The following is a 19,572-nucleotide window of genomic DNA, read 5'->3' as shown; positions in this document are numbered from 1 at the left end:
TTAAAACAGCTTTTTTGGCCTTTTGCCAATCAGGCGTTTCTCAACGAGTTCAAAGCACGTGAATGCATCCTAATAGCTGTACTTTTAGTTGATGGTTGACACATATTTTCTGACCATTACCAATTAGGCGTTTCTCAACGGGTTAAAAGCACGTGGACGCATCCAACTGGTATTTACGACTTCACAACTGGTAAATTTCCCCCTTCCACTTGGAGCTCAAGGATGATAGACCAGTTTCCCACTAGTTATTACAGTTGGAGGGCTGTTCAAATATATTTTTCCCAGTCATATGTGGTAGTGATGCACGGGTTAACTCATTACATGCAGTCCTAGCGGTTATATCCGCAGGCCAACGGGTTTAGGTTCATTAAATATTGTGTGGCTGGATGGCAGGTAGGTTGAATAAAGAGAAACAATACCTTAAAAATCCATTAATGTATAATTGTTGTGCAATTTATGTAGGCTACATCAAGGTTTTTCTTTCATTATTTTAGGCTATCTGGTATTAGTGCATAAACCTAAACTTTAGGGCTTAACTGTATGCGCGCCAAATAGCCTACACAGCCAATCGCCAGATAATGCTTTTGGCAGAAAAAGTTAATGTCAATCCACGGAGGAAAAAAGGCCATTGTTGAAGTTTAATTCAATAATATTAAAGCTGCGAAGGGAGAGTTGAAAATAAAGAGGAGGGAGATTTGGTGAAGTAGTAAAATAGGATGATAGCAGTGCCAGCTATGTTATGTGTTATGATAAGGGGGCAATGCAAATAGTCTAGGTAGCCATTTGATTAGATGTCCAGGAGTCTTATGGCTTGGGGGTAGAAGCTGTTTTGAAGCCTCTTGGACCTAACTCCGGTACCGCTTTCCGTGCGGTAGCAGAGAAAACAGTCTATGACCAGGGTGGCTGGAGTCTTTGACAATTTCTAGGGCCTTCCTCTGACACTGCCTGGTATAGAGGTCCTGGATGGCAGGAAGCTTGGCCCCAGTGATGTACTGGGCCGTACGCACTACCCTCTGTAGTGCATTGCGGTAGGAGGCCAAACAGTTGCCATACCAGGCAGTGATGCAACCAGTCAGGATGCTCTCGATGGTGCAGCTGTAGAACCTTTTGAGGACGTGAGTGCTATGGGTTGGTAGTCATTTAGGTAGGTTATCTTAGTGTTCTTGGGCACAGGGACTATGGTGGTCTGCTTGAAACATGTTGGTATTACAGACACAGACAGGGAGAGGTTGAAAATGTCAGTGAAGACACTTGCCAGTTGGTCAGCGCATGCTCGGAGTACACGTCCTGGTAATCTGTCTGGCCCTGCGGCCTTGTGAATGTTGACCTGTTTAAAGGTCTTACTCACATCGGCTACGGAGAGCGTGATCACACAGTCGTCCGGAACAGCTGATGCTCTCACGCATGTTTCAGTGTTACTTGCCTCGAAGCGAGCATAGAAGTAATTTACCTCGTCTGGTAGGCTCGTGTCACTGTGCAGCTCGCGGCTGTGCTTCCCTTTGTTGTCTGTAATAGTTTGCAAGCCCTGCCACATCCGACGAGTGTCGGAGCCGGTGTAGTACGATTCGATCTTAGTCCTGTATTGACGCTTTGCCTGTTTGATGGTTCGTCGGAGGGCATAGCGGGACTTCTTATAAGCTCCTTGAAAGCGACAGCTCTACCCTTTAGCTCAGTGCTACGCAGACGACACACAACTAATCTTCTCCTTTCCCCCTTCTGATAACCAGGTGGCGAATCGCATCTCTGCATGTCTGGCAGACATATCAGTGTGGATGACGGATCACCACCTCAAGCTGAACCTCGGCAAGACGGAGCTGCTCTTCCTCCCGGGGAAGGACTGCCCGTTCCATGATCTCGCCATCACGGTTGACAACTCCGTTGTGTCCTCCTCCCAGAGTGCAAAGAGCCTTGGCGTGACCCTGGACAACACCCTGTCGTTCTCCGCTAACATCAAGGCGGTGACCCGATCCTGTAGGTTCATGCTCTACAACATTCGGAGAGTACGACCCTGCCTTACACAGGAAGCGGCATAGGTCCTAATCCAGGCACTTGTCATCTCCCGTCTGGATTACTGCAACTCGCTGTTGGCTGGGCTCCCTGCCTGTGCCATTAAACCCCTACATCTCATCCAGAATGCCGCAGCCCGTCTGGTGTTCAACCTTCCCAAGTTCTCTCACGTCACCCCGCTCCTCCGCACACTCCACTGGCTTCCAGTTGAAGCTCGCATCTGCTACAAGACCATGGTGCTTGCCTACGGAGCTGTGAGGGGAACGGCACCACCGTACCTTCAGGCTCTGATCAGTCCCTACACCCAAAGGAGGGCATTGCCTTCATCCACCTCTGGCCTACTGGCCCCCCTACCTCTGCGGAAGCACAGTTCCCGCTCAGCCCAGTCAAAACTGTTCGCTGCTCTGGCACCCCAATGGTGGAACAAGCTCCCTCACGACGCCAGGACAGCGAAGTCACTCACCACCTTCCGGAGACACTTGAAACCCCACCTCTTTAAGGAATACCTGGGATAGGATAAAGTAATCCTTCTACCCCCCCTTACCCCCCCCCCCAAAAAAAAAAAAAAATGTGTAAAGTGGTTATCCCACTGGCTATAAGGTGAATGCACCAATTTGTAAGTCGCTCTGGATAAGAGTTGCGTTGTCTTGGCTGTGTTCTTAGGGTCGTTGTCCTGTTGGAAGGTGAACCGTTGCCCCAGTCTGAGGTCCTGAGCGCTCTGGAGCAGCTTTTCATCAAGGATCTCTGTACTTTGCTCCATTGATCTTTCCCTCAATCCTGACTAGTCTCCCAGTCCCTGCCGTTGAAAAACATCCCCACAGCATGATACTGCCACCACCATGCATCACCGTAGGGATGGTGCCATGTTTCCTCCAGACATGACGATTGGCATTCAAGCCGACCAGAGAATCTTGTTTCTCATGGTCTGAGAGTCCTTTAGGTGCCTTTTGGCAGACTCCAAGCAGGCTGTTATGTGCCTTTTACTGAGGAGTGGCTTCCGTCTGGCCACTCTACCATAAAGGCTTGATTGGTAGATTGCTGCAGAGATGGTTGTCCTTCTGGAAGGTTCTCCCATCTCCACAGAGGAACTCTGGAGCTCTGTCAGAGTGACCATCGGGTTCTTGGTCACCTCCCTGACCAAGGCCCTTCTCCCCCGATTGCTCAGTTTGGCCTGGCGGCCAGCTCTAGGAAAAGTCTTGGTATTTCCAAACTTCTTCCATTTAAGAATGATGGAAGCCACTGTGTTCTTCGGGACTTTCAATGCTGCAGAAATTTTTTGGTACCCTTCCCCAGATCTGTGCCTCATCAAAATCCTGTCTCAGCGCTCTATAGAAAATTCCTTCGACCTCATGGCTTAATTTTTGCTCTCACAGGCACTGTCAACTGTAGGACCTTATATAGACAGGTGTGTGCCTTTTCAAATGATGTCCAATCAATTGAATTTACCACAGGTGGACTCCAATGAAGTTGTAAAAACATCTCAAGAATGATCAATGGAAACAGGATGCACCAGAGCTCAATTTCAAGTCTCATAGCAAAGGGTCTATGGGTATTTCAGTTTTTTATATTTAATACATTTGATAAAATTTCTAAAAACGTGTTTTTGCTTTGTCATTATGGGGTATTGTGTGTAAATTGATGGGGGGGGGGGAATTATTGAATCCATTTTAGAATAAGGATGTAACGTAACAAAATGTGGAAAAAGTAAAGGGATCTGAATACTTTCCAAATGCATTCATTTTCTGTGTATCAAGTTTACAAACTATCATTTCAAGTTGACTAGTTTCACATATTCAACTTCTCAAATATATTCAGATTCAGTTTTAAAATGTAGTTCTCTAAATTCAGATTCAAAACCAAAGACAACATCCTGGTACTTTGCCAGCCAAAAAAGGTAGAGGCGAACAGATAGAATAAAATGCTCTCTGTGGTAAACAGAAACTAGCGGTACCAATGGAGGGGTTTCTGAAGCCAATGTGGCCTATTTAATGTATTTTCTTCCTACGAATGTTGCACTTTTGGAACCGTTTTGGCAATGAGCGATTATAACCCAATTCCCGAAAGCTAAGACTCTCTTGAACATGTACCTTCTGTTCCCCTCTATGATGCTCAAAGGCCGTATAGGACACGTTAGAATGGAGTGTGACAAAAAACGCAATTTGGCCGCCATAATAATTATTTTAGAGCAGATGGTGTAGCCTACCTATGTTTTTTGCCTAGTGGCGTCGAGTTTTGGCCACAAGAGAGAAAAATATGGGGGTGTTTTTGTCTTACAGTAATGTATTACTAAATGCTATTATATTCGGTTATGTTATGTAGAATACTATCATTATGTGATCTTGCAGATATTGATTCAGCTTTGATCTAACTTTATTAAACAAGCTCCATTCGCCAGAGTAGCCTGTTCTCTAAGAGTAGAGCAGAGACTGTGCGTAAAGTAGAGCATGCACAGAACGTGGTGCGCACATGCACTGAAGCTTTGGGATCTCTACTCCTGAGAAAAATAGGTCAGAGAAAAGTCTGATCCGCAGCCACGCCGTTGTTCATTTTCAGTCATTGGACCTATCTTGACAAAATATGTTTCCGCCCGGTTTCGAACCGGGGACCTTTCGCGTGTGAGGCGAACGTGATAACCACTACACTACGGAAACTGAAAGCGACTATTAGAGCTATAGTTCAATAACGTAACGAAGTTCATTGACAGCATATATAACACATACAGTGCATTCGGAAAGTATTCATACCCCTTAGCTTTTTCCACATTTTGTGACTATACAGCCTTGTTCTAAAATTGATTAAATTATATTTTTCCCTCATCAATCTATACACAGTACCCTATAATGACAACGTGAAAACAGGTTTTTATAAATTTTTGCAAATAACAAAATAAAAAACTGAATAGCTTATTTACATAAGCATTCAGACCCTTTGTTATGAGACTCGAAATTGAGCTCAGGTGCATCCTGTTTCCATTAATCATCCCTTTGATGTTTCTACAACTTGATTTGAGTCCACCTGTGGTAAATTCTATTGATTGGACATGATTTGGAAAGGCACACACCTGTCTATATAAGGTCCCACAGTTGAACGTGCATGTCAGAGCAAAAACCAAGCCATGTCTGTAGAGCGCTGAGACAGGATTGTGTCGAGGCACAGATCTGGGGAAGGGTACTAAAACATTTCTGCAGCATTGAAGGTCTCTGATATAGCAATTAAAATACATATACAGGTTAAAAGTAATGACTAAATGTTCCACCCTTAAATAGAGTTGTGAAATGTTCTTGTTTTAAGTATGATTAGTACTTTCTTGGTAGTGACTAATTATTACACTCCGAAACTGTGTGAGATGTGTTAGAATCTACTACCTGGTAATGTGTGAGTGTAGGACCAGTAAAGATTATGACATTGTGTTACTATTTAGCAATGTGAGGAAGAGTTAGGCCAGACAACAAAGGACAAGGAGAACTGTCTACAGACAACTGAGAAACCAAGATAAAGAGGCCTCCCAATTTAGGGAGGAGAGAAACCGTTAGGCTTAGAAGAGAGTATGAAATATGTTGCAGGATATTGTGAGGACGGCGATAACTGAGGATTGCAGCCTGCCCGAGCAGGGGGTAGACTATGATAAGAATGTGTGTGTGTTTGTGTGATCTGATGGTCAGGAGAGCAGAGGAAAACATGAGCTAAACCCATGTACAGTGGAAATATACAGCCCGCCTACAGCGGGGTGGGATTTTTGTATGACGTGTGTGTATAAAAGATGGACTCTGAAATTGTGATAACAGAATTCTCAATGAATAAAGATCTCTGACTATTGCAACTGGGAGCTCTGTCCGTTTCTTGATCCAAAAGCCTTACAGCCTTTTGGGAGACGCACAGAGACACTGAAATAGTTAGTTAATAAATTATCTCAACAGTCTCCAAGAACACAGTGGCCTCCATCATTCTTAAATGGAAGAAGTTTGGAACCACCAAGACTCTTCCTAGAGCAGGCCGCCCGGCCAAACTGAGCAATTGGGGGAGAAGGGCCTTGGTTAAGGAGGTGACCAGGAACCCGATGGTCACTCTGACAGAGCTCCAGAGTTCCTCTGTGGAGATGGGAGAACCTTCCAGAAGGACAACCATCTCTGCAGCACTCCACCAATCAGGCCTTTATGGTAGAGTGGCCAGACGGAAGCCACTCCTCAGTAAAAGGCACATGACAGCCCACTTGGAGTTTGCCAAAGGGCACCTAAAGACTCTCAGACCATGAGAAACAAGATTCTCTGGTCTGATGAAACCAAGATTGAACACTTTGGCCTGAATGCCAAGCGTCACGTCTGGAGGAAACCTGGCACCATACCTACGGTGAAGCATGGTGGTGGCAGCATCATGCTGTGGGAATGTTTTTCAGCGGCAGGGACTGGGAGACTAGTCAGGATCAAGGGAAAGATAAACGGAGCAAAGTACAGAAAGATCCTTGATGAAAACCTGCTCCAGAGCGCTCAGGACCTCAGACAGGGGCGAAGGTTCACCTTCCAACAGGACAACGACCCTAAGCACACAGCCAAGACAACGCAGGAGTGGCTTCAGGACAAGTCTCTGAATGTCCTTGAGTGGCCCAGCCAGAGCCCGGACTTGAACTCGATCGAACATCTCTGGAGAGACTTGAAAATAGCTGTGCAGTGACACTCCCCGTCCAACCTGACACAGCTTGAGAGGATCTGTAGAGAAGAATGGGAGAAACTCCCCAAAAACAGGTGTGCCAAGCTTGTAGCATCATACCTAAGAAGACTCGAGGCTGTAATCACTGCCAAAGGTGCTTCAACAAAGTACTGAGGAAAGGGTCTGAATACTTACACTACCATTCAAAAGTTGAGGTCACTTAGAAATGTCCTTGTTTTCAAAAGAAAAGCAATTTTTTTGTCCATTAAAATAACATCAAATTGATCAGAAATACAGTGTAGACATTGTTAATATTGTAGCTGGAAACGGCTGATTTTATTGGAATATCTACATAGGCGTACAGAGGCCCATTATCAGCAACCATCAATCCTGTGTTCCAATGGCACGTTGTGTTTGCTAATCAAAGTTTATCATTTTAAAAGGCTAATTGATCATTAGAAAACCGACTCAGACGAGCTCACCGGAGTCGAGACCGAGCCCTTTGAGGAGGCAACCGAGGAAGACTACCCATTAATGGTGGATCCGTCAATTACGGTGCTTCAGTCGGTCGAGGGGAAATATGTCAGTGATGCTGGGCAAGAAATTGAAAAGGCTTGCGTGTTCAGGTGCACTTGGAAGTCCAACTAATGGAAGCCCTGCTATTTACTTTTTACCCCCGAGGAGATCAGAGACGTGACCAGATGAATTAACTCACCAATGGTAAGTGCTTGCCTTTTAACTATTAGTCCAGTTTAGTTGGATGGGAGTGTGTAATGTGTGCGTGGTTCAGTGTCTGTCTATCGATCAGTATTTGTGTGTGTGTGATGAGGCACATGTAGACTGACTAGCTAGCTAGCTAGCTAGTGTATTAAAGCCAAGTGTGTGTGAGTGAGTGAGTGAGTGAATGTGTGGCGAGAGAGAGAGAGAGAAAGAACGAGAGAGAGAGAAGTGGAGGATATGTATCCCATGCAACCTAGCTAGCTAATGTATGTAGCTAGTAACTTATGGGACCTGTGTGTGTGTGTGTTTAATTGCGTGAGTGAGTGTAATTGAGTGACTGTGTGCGCATGGGCACATGAGAGAGAGAGAGAGAGAGAAGAGGGGGAATGTGTAGCCCATAAAACATTTGCAGTAACTTATGGGACCTGTGTGTATGTATATATATATATATATATATATATATATATATATATATATACATTACTGTTCAAAAGTTTGGGTCACTTAGAAATGTCCATGTTTTCCATGAAAACATACATGAAATGAGTTTGAATAGGAAATACAGTGGGGGAAAAAAGTATTTAGTCAGCCACCAATTGTGCAAGTTCTCCCACTTAAAAAGATGAGCGAGGCCTGTAATTTTCATCATAGGTACACGTCAACTATGACAGACAAAATGAGAAAAAAATTTCCAGAAAATCACATTGTAGGATTTTTTATGAATTTATTTGCAAATTATGGTGGAAAATAAGTATTTGGTCAATAACAAAAGTTTCTCAATACTTTGTTATATACCCTTTGTTGGCAATGACACAGGTCAAACGTTTTCTGTAAGTCTTCACAAGGTTTTCACACACTGTTGCTGGTATTTTGGCCCATTCCTCCATGCAGATCTCCTCTAGAGCAGTGATGTTTTGGGGCTGTCGCTGGGCAACACAGACTTTCAACGCCCTCCAAAGATTTTCTATGGGGTTGAGATCTGAAGACTGGCTAGGCCACTCCAGGACCTTGAAATGCTTCTTACGAAGCCACTCCTTCGTTGCCCGGGCGGTGTGTTTGGGATCATTGTCATGCTGAAAGACCCAGCCACGTTTCATCTTCAATGCCCTTGCTGATGGAAGGAGGTTTTCACTCAAAATCTCACGATACATGGCCCCATTCATTCTTTCCTTTACACGGATCAGTCGTCCTGGTCCCTTTGCAGAAAAACAGCCCCAAAGCATGATGTTTCCACCCCCATGCTTCACAGTAGGTATGGTGTTCTTTGGATGCAACTCAGCATTCTTTGTCCTCCAAACACGACTGAGTTGAGTTTTTACCAAAAAAGTTCTATTTTGGTTTCATCTGACCATATGACATTCTCCCAATCCTCTTCTGGATCATCCAAATGCACTCTAGCAAACTTCAGACAGGCCTGGACATGTACTGGCTTAAGCAGGGGGACACATCTGGCACTGCAGGATTTGAGTCCCTGGCGGCGTAGTGTGTTACTGATGGTAGGCTTTGTTACTTTGGTCCCAGCTCTCTGCAGGTCATTCACTAGGTCCCCCCGTGTGGTTCTGGGATTTTTGCTTGTGATCATTTTGACCCCACGGGGTGAGATCTTGCATGGAGCCCCAGATCGAGGGAGATTATCAGTGGTCTTGTATGTCTTCCATTTCCTAATAATTGCTCCCACAGTTTATTTCTTCAAACCAAGCTGCTTACCTATTGCAGATTCAGTCTTCCCAGCCTGGTGCAGGTCTACAATTTTGTTTCTGGTGTCCTTTGACAGCTCTTTGGTCTTGGCCATAGTGGAGTTTGGAGTGTGACTGTTTGAGGTTGTGGACAGGTGTCTTTTATACTGAGAACAAGTTCAAACAGGTGCCATTAATACAGGTAACGAGTGGAGGACAGAGGAGCCTCTTAAAGAAGAAGTTACAGGTCTGTGAGAGCCAGAAATCTTGCTTGTTTGTAGGTGACCAAATACTTATTTTCCACCATAATTTGCAAATAAATTCATAAATAATCCTACAATGTGATTTTCTGGATTTATTTTTCTCAATTTGTCTGTCATAGTTGACATGTACCTATGATGAAAATTACAGGCCTCTCTCATCTTTTTAAGTGGGAGAACTTGCACAATTGGTGGCTGACTAAATACTTTTCCCCCCCACTGTATAGCAAAATGCATAGGAAATGTAGTCATTGATAATAATTGTGACCTACAAACTTTGCTTTTGTCAAAGAATCCTCCATTTGCAGCAATTACAGCCTTGCAGACCTTTGGCATTGTAGTTGTCAATTTGTTGAGGTCTTCTGAAGAGATTTCACCCCATGCTTCCTGAAGCACCTCCCACAAGTTGGATTGGCTTGATGGGCACTTCTTATGTCCCATACGGTCAAGCTGCTCCCACAACAGCTCAATAGGGTTGAGATCCGGTGACTGTGCTGGCCACTCCATTATAGACAGAATACCAGCTGACTGCTTCTTCCCTAAATAGTTATTGCATAGTTTGGAGCTGTCCTTTGGGTCATTGTCCTGTTGTAGGAGGAAATTGGTTCCAATCAAGCGCCGTCCACAGGGTATGGGATGGCGTTGCAAAATGGAGTGATAGCCTTCCTTCTTCAAGATCCCTTTTACCCTGTACAAATCTCCCACTTTACCACCACCAAAGCACCCCCAGACCATCACATTGCCTCCACCATGCTTGACAGATTGCATCAAGCACTCCTCAAGCATCTTTTCATTTGGTCTGTGTCTCACATGTTCTTCTTTGTGATCCGAACACCTCAAACTTCGATTCGTCTGTCCATAACACTTTTTTCCAATCTTCCTCTGTCCAGGGTCTGTGTTCTTTTGCCCATCTTAATATTTAATTTTTATTGGCCAGTCTGAGATATGGCTCTTTCTTTGCAACTCTGCCTAGAAGGTCAGCATCCCGGAGTCGCCACTTCACTGTTGATGTTGAGACTGGTGTTTTGCGGGTACTATTTAATTAAAAATGTATGCACTCACTAACTGTAAGTCGCTCTGGATAAGAGCGTCTGCTAAATGACTAAAATGTAAATGTAAATGTAATGAAGCTGCCAGTTGAGGTCCTGTGAGGTGTCTGTTTCTCAAACTAGACACTCTAATGTATTTGTCCTCTTGCTCAGTTGTGCACTGGGGCCTCCCACTCCTCTTTCTATTCTGGTTAGAGCCAGTTTGCGCTGTTCTGTGAAGGGAGTAGTACACAGCGTTGTATGAGATCTTCAGTTTCTTGGCCATTTCTCGCATGGAATAGCCTTCACTTCTCAGAACAAGAATAGACTGACGAGTTTCAGAAGAAAGTTATTTGTTTCTGGCCATTTTGAGCCTGTCATCGAACCCACAATTGCTGATGCTCCAGATACTCAACTAGTCTCAAGAAGGCCAGTTTTATTGCTTCTTCAATCAGCACAACAGTTTTCAGCTGTGCTAACATAATTGGAAAAGGGTTTTCTAATGATCAATTAGCCTTTTAAAATGATAATCTTGAATTAGCAAACACAACGTGCCATTGGAACACAGGACTGATGGTTGCTGATAATGGGCCTCTGTACGCCTATTTTTTATTTTTTATTTATTTAACTAGGCAAGTCAGTTAAGAACAAATTCTTATTTACAATGACGGCCTACACCGGCCAAACCCGGACAACGCTGGGACAACTGTGCGCCGCCCTATGGGACTCCCAATCACGGCCGGTTGTGATACAGCCTGGAATCGAACCAGGGGGTCTGTAGTGACACCTCAAGCACTGAGATGCAGTGCCTTAGACCACTGCGCCACTCGGGAGCCCAATATGTAGATATTCCATAATAAATCAGCCGTTTCCACCTACAATAGCCATTTACAACATAAAAAATGTCTACACTGTATTTCTGATCAATTTGATGTTATTTTAATGGACAAAAAATTGCTTTTCTTTCGAAAACAAGGACATTTCTAAGTGACCCCAAACTTTTGAACGGTAGTGTATATACACAGTACCAGTCAAAAGTTTGGACACACCTACTCATTCAAGGGTTTTTCTTTATTTTTACTATTTTCTACTTTATAGAATAATAGTGAAGACATCAAAACTATGAAATAACACATATGGAATCATGTAGTAACCAAAAAAAGTGTTAAACAAATCAAAATTTTAGAATCTTCAAAGTTACCACCCTTTGCGTTGATGACAGCTTTACACACTCTTGGCATTATTTCAAACATGACCCATTAACAATACTAGTAAAAGAGTGTGTGTGCGTTTTGTGTGTGTGTGTTCTGTTTGTGGTGTGTGTGTGTGTGGGGGATTCATGCATGCATTTCAATAAGTGCAGGTTATGTGTTGTTTGTGTATATTATTGAAAGTGTGTTGATATTACTTGAAAATGTATCGGCTAGAATAGATTATGGCAATTGACTGAATATTAAAGAATTATATATAGTTATTTGTCTTATTTTTCAGATGAAAAACATCTAGTGCTCATTGGCAAGATCGCTAGTTCCACGAACCTCTCCAACGAAACTGTCAGCTCGAAAAGGAACAAACAAAAAGAAAGGAAACATCAGAGGACATCATATTTCCTTGATAGCCAGCAAATCTGCAGAGGAACATACAAGTTCCTACACGCATACGTTTTCTTTAGAGTAATACAACTTGATGTTTTCTGTTATTATTGGGGCTGCAACAGTATTAAAAAGTTAATGAGGTATTTAAGAAAGAATGAGTAGTAGGATGTATCATGAATCGAAATAAAATAGTTCAGAATACATTGTGCCTTTCAGCACATATTAAAGGTATGTTTTAAATAATATATTTTCTGATTTCAGATTCTCTACAAAAAGCTGTCTGCAGTGATAAAGTTCTGCAAGGAACATGGTGTGGCTCCAAGGAAGAAGAGGTGTGGTGGTCGTCTCGCCAGCAAATGGGTGCTGTCCTACGAGAACATTCAGCTAATCGTCTACTATGCCAACAACTTTGCTGATGTCCACGCAATCCGCTCCCACGACAGATCCCTGGATTTAAGAGGGCAGACATCCGAATTCTATCGACATTTGCATTTCCAACAGTCTTGAAAGAGTTCCCACATATGCTGAGCACTTGAGGACGCAGATAGGGATGCCGTCTGGGCTGGCAGCCTTGCAGGGGTTAACATGCTTAAATGTCTTACTCACGTCAGCCACGGAGAAGGAGAGCCCACAGTCCTTGGTAGTTGGCCGCGTCGGTGGCACTGTGTTATCCTCAAAGCGGACGAAGAAGGTGTTTAGCTTGTCCGGAAGCAAGACGTCGGTGTTGGCGACGAGGCTGGTTTTCCTTTTGTAGTCCGTGATTGTCTGTAGACCCTGCCACATACGTCTCGTGGCTGAGCCGTTGAATTGCGACTGCACTTTGTCTCTATACTGATGTTTTGCCTGTATAATTGCCTTGCGGAGTGAGTACCTACACTGTTTGTATTCTGCCATATTCCCAGTCACCTTGCCATGGTTAAATGCGGTGGTTCGTGCTTTCAGTTTTACGGGAATGCTGCCATCTATCCACGGTTTCTGGTTAGGGTAGGTTTTAATAGTCACAGTGGGCACAACATCTCCTATACACTTCCTGATAAACTCAGTCACCGTTTCAGTGTATTCATCTAAATTATTTTCGCAAGCTACCCGGAACATATATCCCAGTCCGCGTGATCAAAACAATCTTGAAGCATGGATTCCGATTGGTCAGACCAGCGTTGAATAGTCCTTAGCATGGGTATTTCCTGTTTGAGTTTCTGCCTATAGGAAGGGAGGAGCAAAATGGAGTCGTGGTCAGATTTGCCAAAAGGAGGACAGAGGAGGGCCTTATAACCATCCCGGAAGTTCAAATAGCAATGGTCGTGGATTTTAGCAGCGCGAGTACAACAGTCGATATGTTGATAGAACTTCGGCAGCCTAGTCCTCAAATTTGCTTTGTTAAAATCCCCAGCTAAAATAAATGTAGCCTCAGGATATGTGGTTTCCAGTTTGCATAAAGTCCAGTGATGTTCTTTGAGGGCTGTCGTGGTATCGGCTTGAGGGGGGATATACATGGCCGTGACTATAACCGAAGAAAATTATCTTGGGAGATAATACAGTCGGCATTTGATTGTGAGGTATTCTAGGTCGGGTGAACAAAAGGACTTGAGTTCCTGTATGTTACTACAATTACACCATGAGTCGTTAATCATGAAACACACACCTCCGCCCTTCTGCTTCCCGGAGAGATATTTATTTCTGTCTGCGCGATGAACTGAGAATCCATCTGGCTGGAGTGATTTCAACAGAATATCCCGAGAGAGCCATGTTTCCGTCAAACAAAGTATGTTACAGGCCCTGATGTCTCTCTGGAAAGAAATCCTTGCCCTGAGCTCGTCGACTTTGTTATCCAAAGACTGAACATTAGCGAGTAATATACTTGGAAGCGGTGGGTGGTGTGCGCGCCTCCTAAGTCGAACCAGCAGGCCGCTCCGAGTGCCTCTCCTCCGCCGGCGATGTTTTGGGTCAGCCGCTGGATTCAGTTAAATTGCCCTGGGGAGAGCAGACAAAGGATCTGCTTCGGGAAAGTCGTATTCCTGGTTGTAATGCTGGTAGTTCTGGTGAGTTACCGCATGTATGTACTGATACAAAACACTTTCTGAGCTAATAATGTAAAAAATGATACATACAAAAACAAAATACCGCCAAGTTTCCTAAGAGCTAATCGCGAGGCCGCCATCTTCGTCGGCGTTAGCTCTGTCAAGCCAGTGGACCAGCAGCAAAGACTCTAACCAAAGCCCACACGTATTGGATCCAAAGAGACTGTCAGTCCTTACTCTCTGGTGAGGCGTTTGAGTGGTCAGACTTTCTTTAACGTTTCTTATTTTGGTCCATAGCTTACTCTGACCATTTTTAGCTCTCACCCCCTCCATCCCCTTCCCTGTTTTAGCTCTTTTCAGATGTTGTTTACTCTGTGTGACTGTCATAAAAATGCAGGTCCTGGGTTTGTGAGAGGGTTGCTTGGGCACATCTATAAACATTCTCTGTGACGTATTTATAAGGGATGTTATTTAACGTGGTATTTATTCATTATTTATCCTCCCAAACCTTATCTCTGAATCTAACATGGGAAAACTATGGGCCACAACCATGATATGTTTGAGGACTACATGGGATGTGCACGCGTTTGTGCGCACGTGTATGTGCACATGTAAGCATGAACATGTGCAGCGTGAGAGTATTTCTCTGTCATACATACAGTTGAAGTCGGAAGTTTACATACACTTAGGTTGGAGTCATTAAAACTTGTATTTCAACCACTCCACAAATGTCTTGTTAACAAACTATAGTTTTGGCAAGTCAGTTAGGACATCTACTTTGTGCATGACACAAGTAATTTTTCCAACAATTGTTTACAGACAGATTATTTAACTAATTATGTATCACAATTCCAGTGGGTCAGAAGTTTACATACACTAAGTTGATTGTGCCTTTAAACAGCTTGGAAAATTCCAGAAAATGATGTCATGGCTTTAGAAGCTTCTGATAGGCTAATTGACATAAATGGAGTCAATTGGAGGTGTACCTGTGGATGTATTTCAAGGCATACCTTCAAACTCAGTGCCTCTTTCCTTGACATCATGGGAAAATCAAAAGAAATCAGCCAAGACCTCAGAAAAAAAATTGTAGACCTCCACAAGTCTGGTTCATCCTTGGGAGCAATTTCCAAATGCCTGAAGGTACCACGTTCATCTGTAACAAACAATAGTACGCAAGTATAAACACCATGGGACCACGCAGCCGTCATACCGCTCAGGAAGGAGACGCGTTCTGTCTCCTAGAGATGAACGTACTTAGGTGCGAAAAGTGCAAATCAATCCCAGAACAACAGCAAAGGACCTTGTGAAGATGCTGGAGGAAACAGGTACAAAAGTATCTATATCCACAGTAAAAACGAGTCCTATATCGACATAACCTGAAAGGCCGCTCAGCAAGGAAGAAGCCACTGCTCCAAAACCGCCATATAAAGGCCAGACTACGGTTTGCAACTGCACATGGAGACAAAGATTGTACTTTTTGAAGACATGTCCTCTGGTCTGATGAAACAAAAATATAACTGTTTGACCATAATGACCATTGTTATGTTTGGAGGAAAAAGGCAGAACGCTTGCAAGCCGAAGAACACCATCCCAACCGTGAAGCACGGGGGTGGCAGCATCATGTTGTGGGGGTGCTTTGCTGCAGGAGGGACTGGTGCACTTCACAAAATAGATGGCTTCATGAGGAAGGAAAATTATGTGGATATATTGAAGCAACATCTCAAGACATCAGTCAGGAAGTTAAAGCTTGGTCGCAAATGGGTCTTCCAAATGGACAATGACCCCAAGCATACTTCCAAAGTTGTGGCAAAATGGCTTAAGGACAACAAAGTCAAGGTATTGGAGTGGCCGTCACAAAGCCCTGACCTCAATCCTATAGAAAATGTGTGGGCAGAACTGAAAAAGCGTGTGCGAGCAAGGAGGCCTACAAACCTGACTCCGTTACACCAGCTCTGTCAGGAGGAATGGGCCAAAATTGCTTGTGGAAGGCTACCCGAAATGTTTGACCTATGTTAAACAATTTAAAGGCAATGCTACCAAATACTAATTGAGTGTATGTAAACTTCTGACTCACTGGGAATGTGATGAAAGAAATAAAAGCTGAAATAAATAATTGTCTCTACTATTATTCTGACATTTCACATTCTTAAAATAAAGTGGTGATCCTAACTGACCTAAGACAGGGAATTTTTACTAGGATTAAATGTCAGGAATTGTGGAAAAACTGAGTTTAAATGTATTTGGCTAAGGTGTATGTAAACTTCCGACTTCAACTTTATGTATGTGCATGTACATGTGTGCACAGGCACGTGCGCACATATGTGAAAATAAGTGAATGTAGCCAATAAGTTCTGTTGCTTGTATGTGTAGAAGTATTTGTGTGCACGTATACGCATGCACGCATATACATGCACATGTGTGCGAAAGACAAAAATGCAGACACAGGCAGAAATACAGTTCAAAAATCTCACCAAGTTATTTGACAGCATACATACCACATATTTGAAGAATCTGTTACTCTCTTTATGTTGTATATTTATATATGTATACTAGGGATTCTTGTTCAATGTAAATGACTTTTTGACCAAATGAAAAATGTGTATTATAATTTATATTGCAAGAAATTGAATTTGAATTCAATAATTGAATCACTAAATTCATAAATTGAATTTATATCCTGATTTGAAACTGAATTAAATTGCAATGTAATTTCAATGTAATAATATTTATATATTGAGTTTAAATATGGTATAAATTGCATTCATTTTCTCTGTATCAAGTTTACAAACTATCATTTCAAGGTGACTAAAGTTTCATATATTCAACTTCTCAGATATATTCAGATTCAGTTTTCAAATTCAGATTCAAAACCAAAGACAACATCCTGGTACTTTACCAGCTAGAAAGGGTAGAGGAGAACAGACAGAATCAAACGCTCTCTGTGGGAAACAGAAGCTAGCGGTACCAATGGAGGGGTTTCTGAAGCCAATTTGGCCTATTTAATTTATTTTCTTCCTATGAATGTTGGACTTTGGGAACCGTTTTGGCTATGAGCGATTATAACCCAATTCCCGAAAGCTAAGACTCTTTGGAACATGTACTTTCTGTTCCCCTCTATGACGCTCAAAGGCTATGCAGGACACGTTAGAATGGAGTGTGACAAAAAACGTAATGTGGCCGCCATAAGAATTATTTTAGAGCAGATGGTGTAGCCTACTTATGTATTTTGCCTAGTGGTGTGCACGGTTGAGTTTTGGCCACATGAGAGAAAAATATGGGGGTGTTTTTGTCTTACAGTAATGTAATACTAAATGCTATTATATTCGGTTATGTTATGTAGAATACTATCATTATGTGATCTTGCAGATATTGATTCAGCTTTGATCTAACTTGATTAAACAAGCACCATTCGCCAGAGTAGCCTGTTCTCTAAAAGTAGAGCATAAACAGAACGTGGTCCGCACATGCACAGAAGCTTTAGGATCTTTACTCCAAAGAAAAATAGGTCAGAGAAAAGTAGGATCCGCAGCCACTCCGTTGTTAATTATCAGTCGTTGGTCCTATTTTGACAAAACTTGTTTCCGGACGGTTTCTAATTGGGGACCTTTCGCGTGTGAGGCAAACGTGATAACCACTACACTATGGAAACTGAAGGTGATAGAACTGGCAGAAATAGAGTTTAAAAATCTCGCCAAGGTATTTGACAGCATACATATCACATATTTGAAGATTTTGTTACTCTTGTTGATGATCACAAGTTTACTGGAGAACGGAGACCAAGTAGAGACTTTCGGACAAGGTGGATAATTGTATAATATGAGGCAGTTTATTCAGAGGTAAAGATATCTGTAAATAGCGTGCACGGACCCGTTCGTCAACCTCGTAGGGAGATATCTGAGAGAGCGAGCCCCTAAACATTGTGTGCTGACATTTTATACAATAAAATAAAGTAGGTTGATTCTAGTAGTTCTGATCTTCTGATTGGTCCTGATGAGTTGGTCGAGGTCACTTCCATTGCATTGGCTCTGAGTCGGGTTCTCTGTCTTCAGATGTTCAGCCTAAGAGAAGGGGGTTTTTGTGTGTGTGTGCTTAACAATGATGATGTGTGTGTGTGTGTGTGTGTGCGTGTGTGTATGTGTGTGTGTGTGTGTGTGTGTGTATGTGTGTGTGTATGTGTGTGTATGTGTGTGTGTGTGTATGTGTGTATGTTTAACAATGATGATGTGTGTGTGTGTGTGTGTGTGTGCGTGTGTGTATGTGTGTGTGTGTGTGTGTGTGTGTGTGTATGTGTGTGTGTGTGTATGTGTGTGTATGTGTGTGTGTATGTGTGTATGTTTAACAATGATGATGTGTGTGTGTGTGTGTGTGTGTATGTGTGTGTGTGTGTGTGTGGGGGTGTGTGTGTGTATGTCCTCAGAGCAATAACTTCGTGAGTTGGGAGAACTGAGAGACCTATGGCGTGGGTGTTGTCCATAGCCACCTGCTGATAAGGCCGACAAGATAGAAGTCTTTGTGCATTGTATTAAATCCAAAGGCCCAACACAAGATGGGTTATGCACAAGATTTTAGTCAGACCAAGCTATAACATAATATATTTACTACGACAAATCCCTCTCTTCACGTCTCCCCAGAGACGTGACCAAGTAACAGTAAAGAAGGAAAACTTAAGACGTGACACAAGCTAACAGTGTAATTGGCAAAATAGGGAAAGCTTTATCAGAAGATAAAGTTTTACATTCCCCCTCTTCACGTCTCACAAGAGACGTGACATAAAGCTTCAATGCTGCAATTGGCAAAATAGGGAAAACTTTATCAGAAGATAAAGTTTTACATTCCCCCTCTTCACGTCTCACAAGAGACGTGACAAAAAGCTTAAATGCTGCAATTGGCAAAATAGGGAAAACTTTATCAGAGGATAAAGTTTTACATTCCCCCTCTTCACGTCTCACAAGAGACGTGACAAAAGCTTAAATGCTGCAATTGGCAAAATAGGGAAAACTTTATCAGAGGATAAAGTTTTACATTCCCCCTCTTCACGTCTCACAAGAGACGTGACAAAAAGCTTAAATGCTATTCATCATCCAGATATCCTTGGTCAGCATCGTCAATAGCAAGCAAAGGAAACATCTGACCGTTATCTGCAGGATGTGGATCAATAGCGGTGGTTATAATCCTGGTTGTCAGCGTCCGTATGCATGGAATGCAACAGCATCCACAAAGCACTAGAATTGCAGCAAAAACAGAGATGGATACAAGTATAGAAGAAACAAGCGTTTTATATTTACCAAACGCATCCATCCAAGAGTCCCACATTGAAGTATCCACCCCTGAGTGGCTCTTCATTTTGCCATTAAGAGTTCGTAACCCTTCCAGGGCGACAGTCAAGCTGCCATCTGTGGCTGTATTGTTGGGAATAAAGGTACAACATTGTTCACCAAACATAGCACATACTCCTCCTTTTTCAGCCAGGAGCATGTCGACAGCAATACGATTTTGGAAAGCCATGAGAGAGGTCGCAGCCAACTGGCCATGCACCGCCTCAAAACCTTGTTGTGTCCAATTGCCTAATTTTTGAACATTAAAATGGACATAATTGATTCTGTCAACATTTTTATTAATTGTGC

At 42.9% G+C, this 19,572-nt stretch overlaps 1 non-coding gene across 1 annotated transcript; it reads right to left on the bottom strand.

The window, feature by feature from the left end:
- Window positions 1–4,585: 4,585 nt before the first annotated feature.
- trnav-cac lies at window positions 4,586–4,658 on the bottom strand. Its single transcript has one exon. It is a non-coding gene; the product is annotated as a tRNA-Val (tRNA).
- Window positions 4,659–19,572: the final 14,914 nt, after the last annotated feature.

Source organism: Coregonus clupeaformis, chromosome 26 (assembly GCF_020615455.1).
Source record: "Coregonus clupeaformis isolate EN_2021a chromosome 26, ASM2061545v1, whole genome shotgun sequence".
Classification (NCBI taxonomy): Eukaryota; Metazoa; Chordata; class Actinopteri; order Salmoniformes; family Salmonidae; genus Coregonus; species Coregonus clupeaformis.
This window is presented reverse-complemented; position numbering and strand designations above follow the sequence as displayed.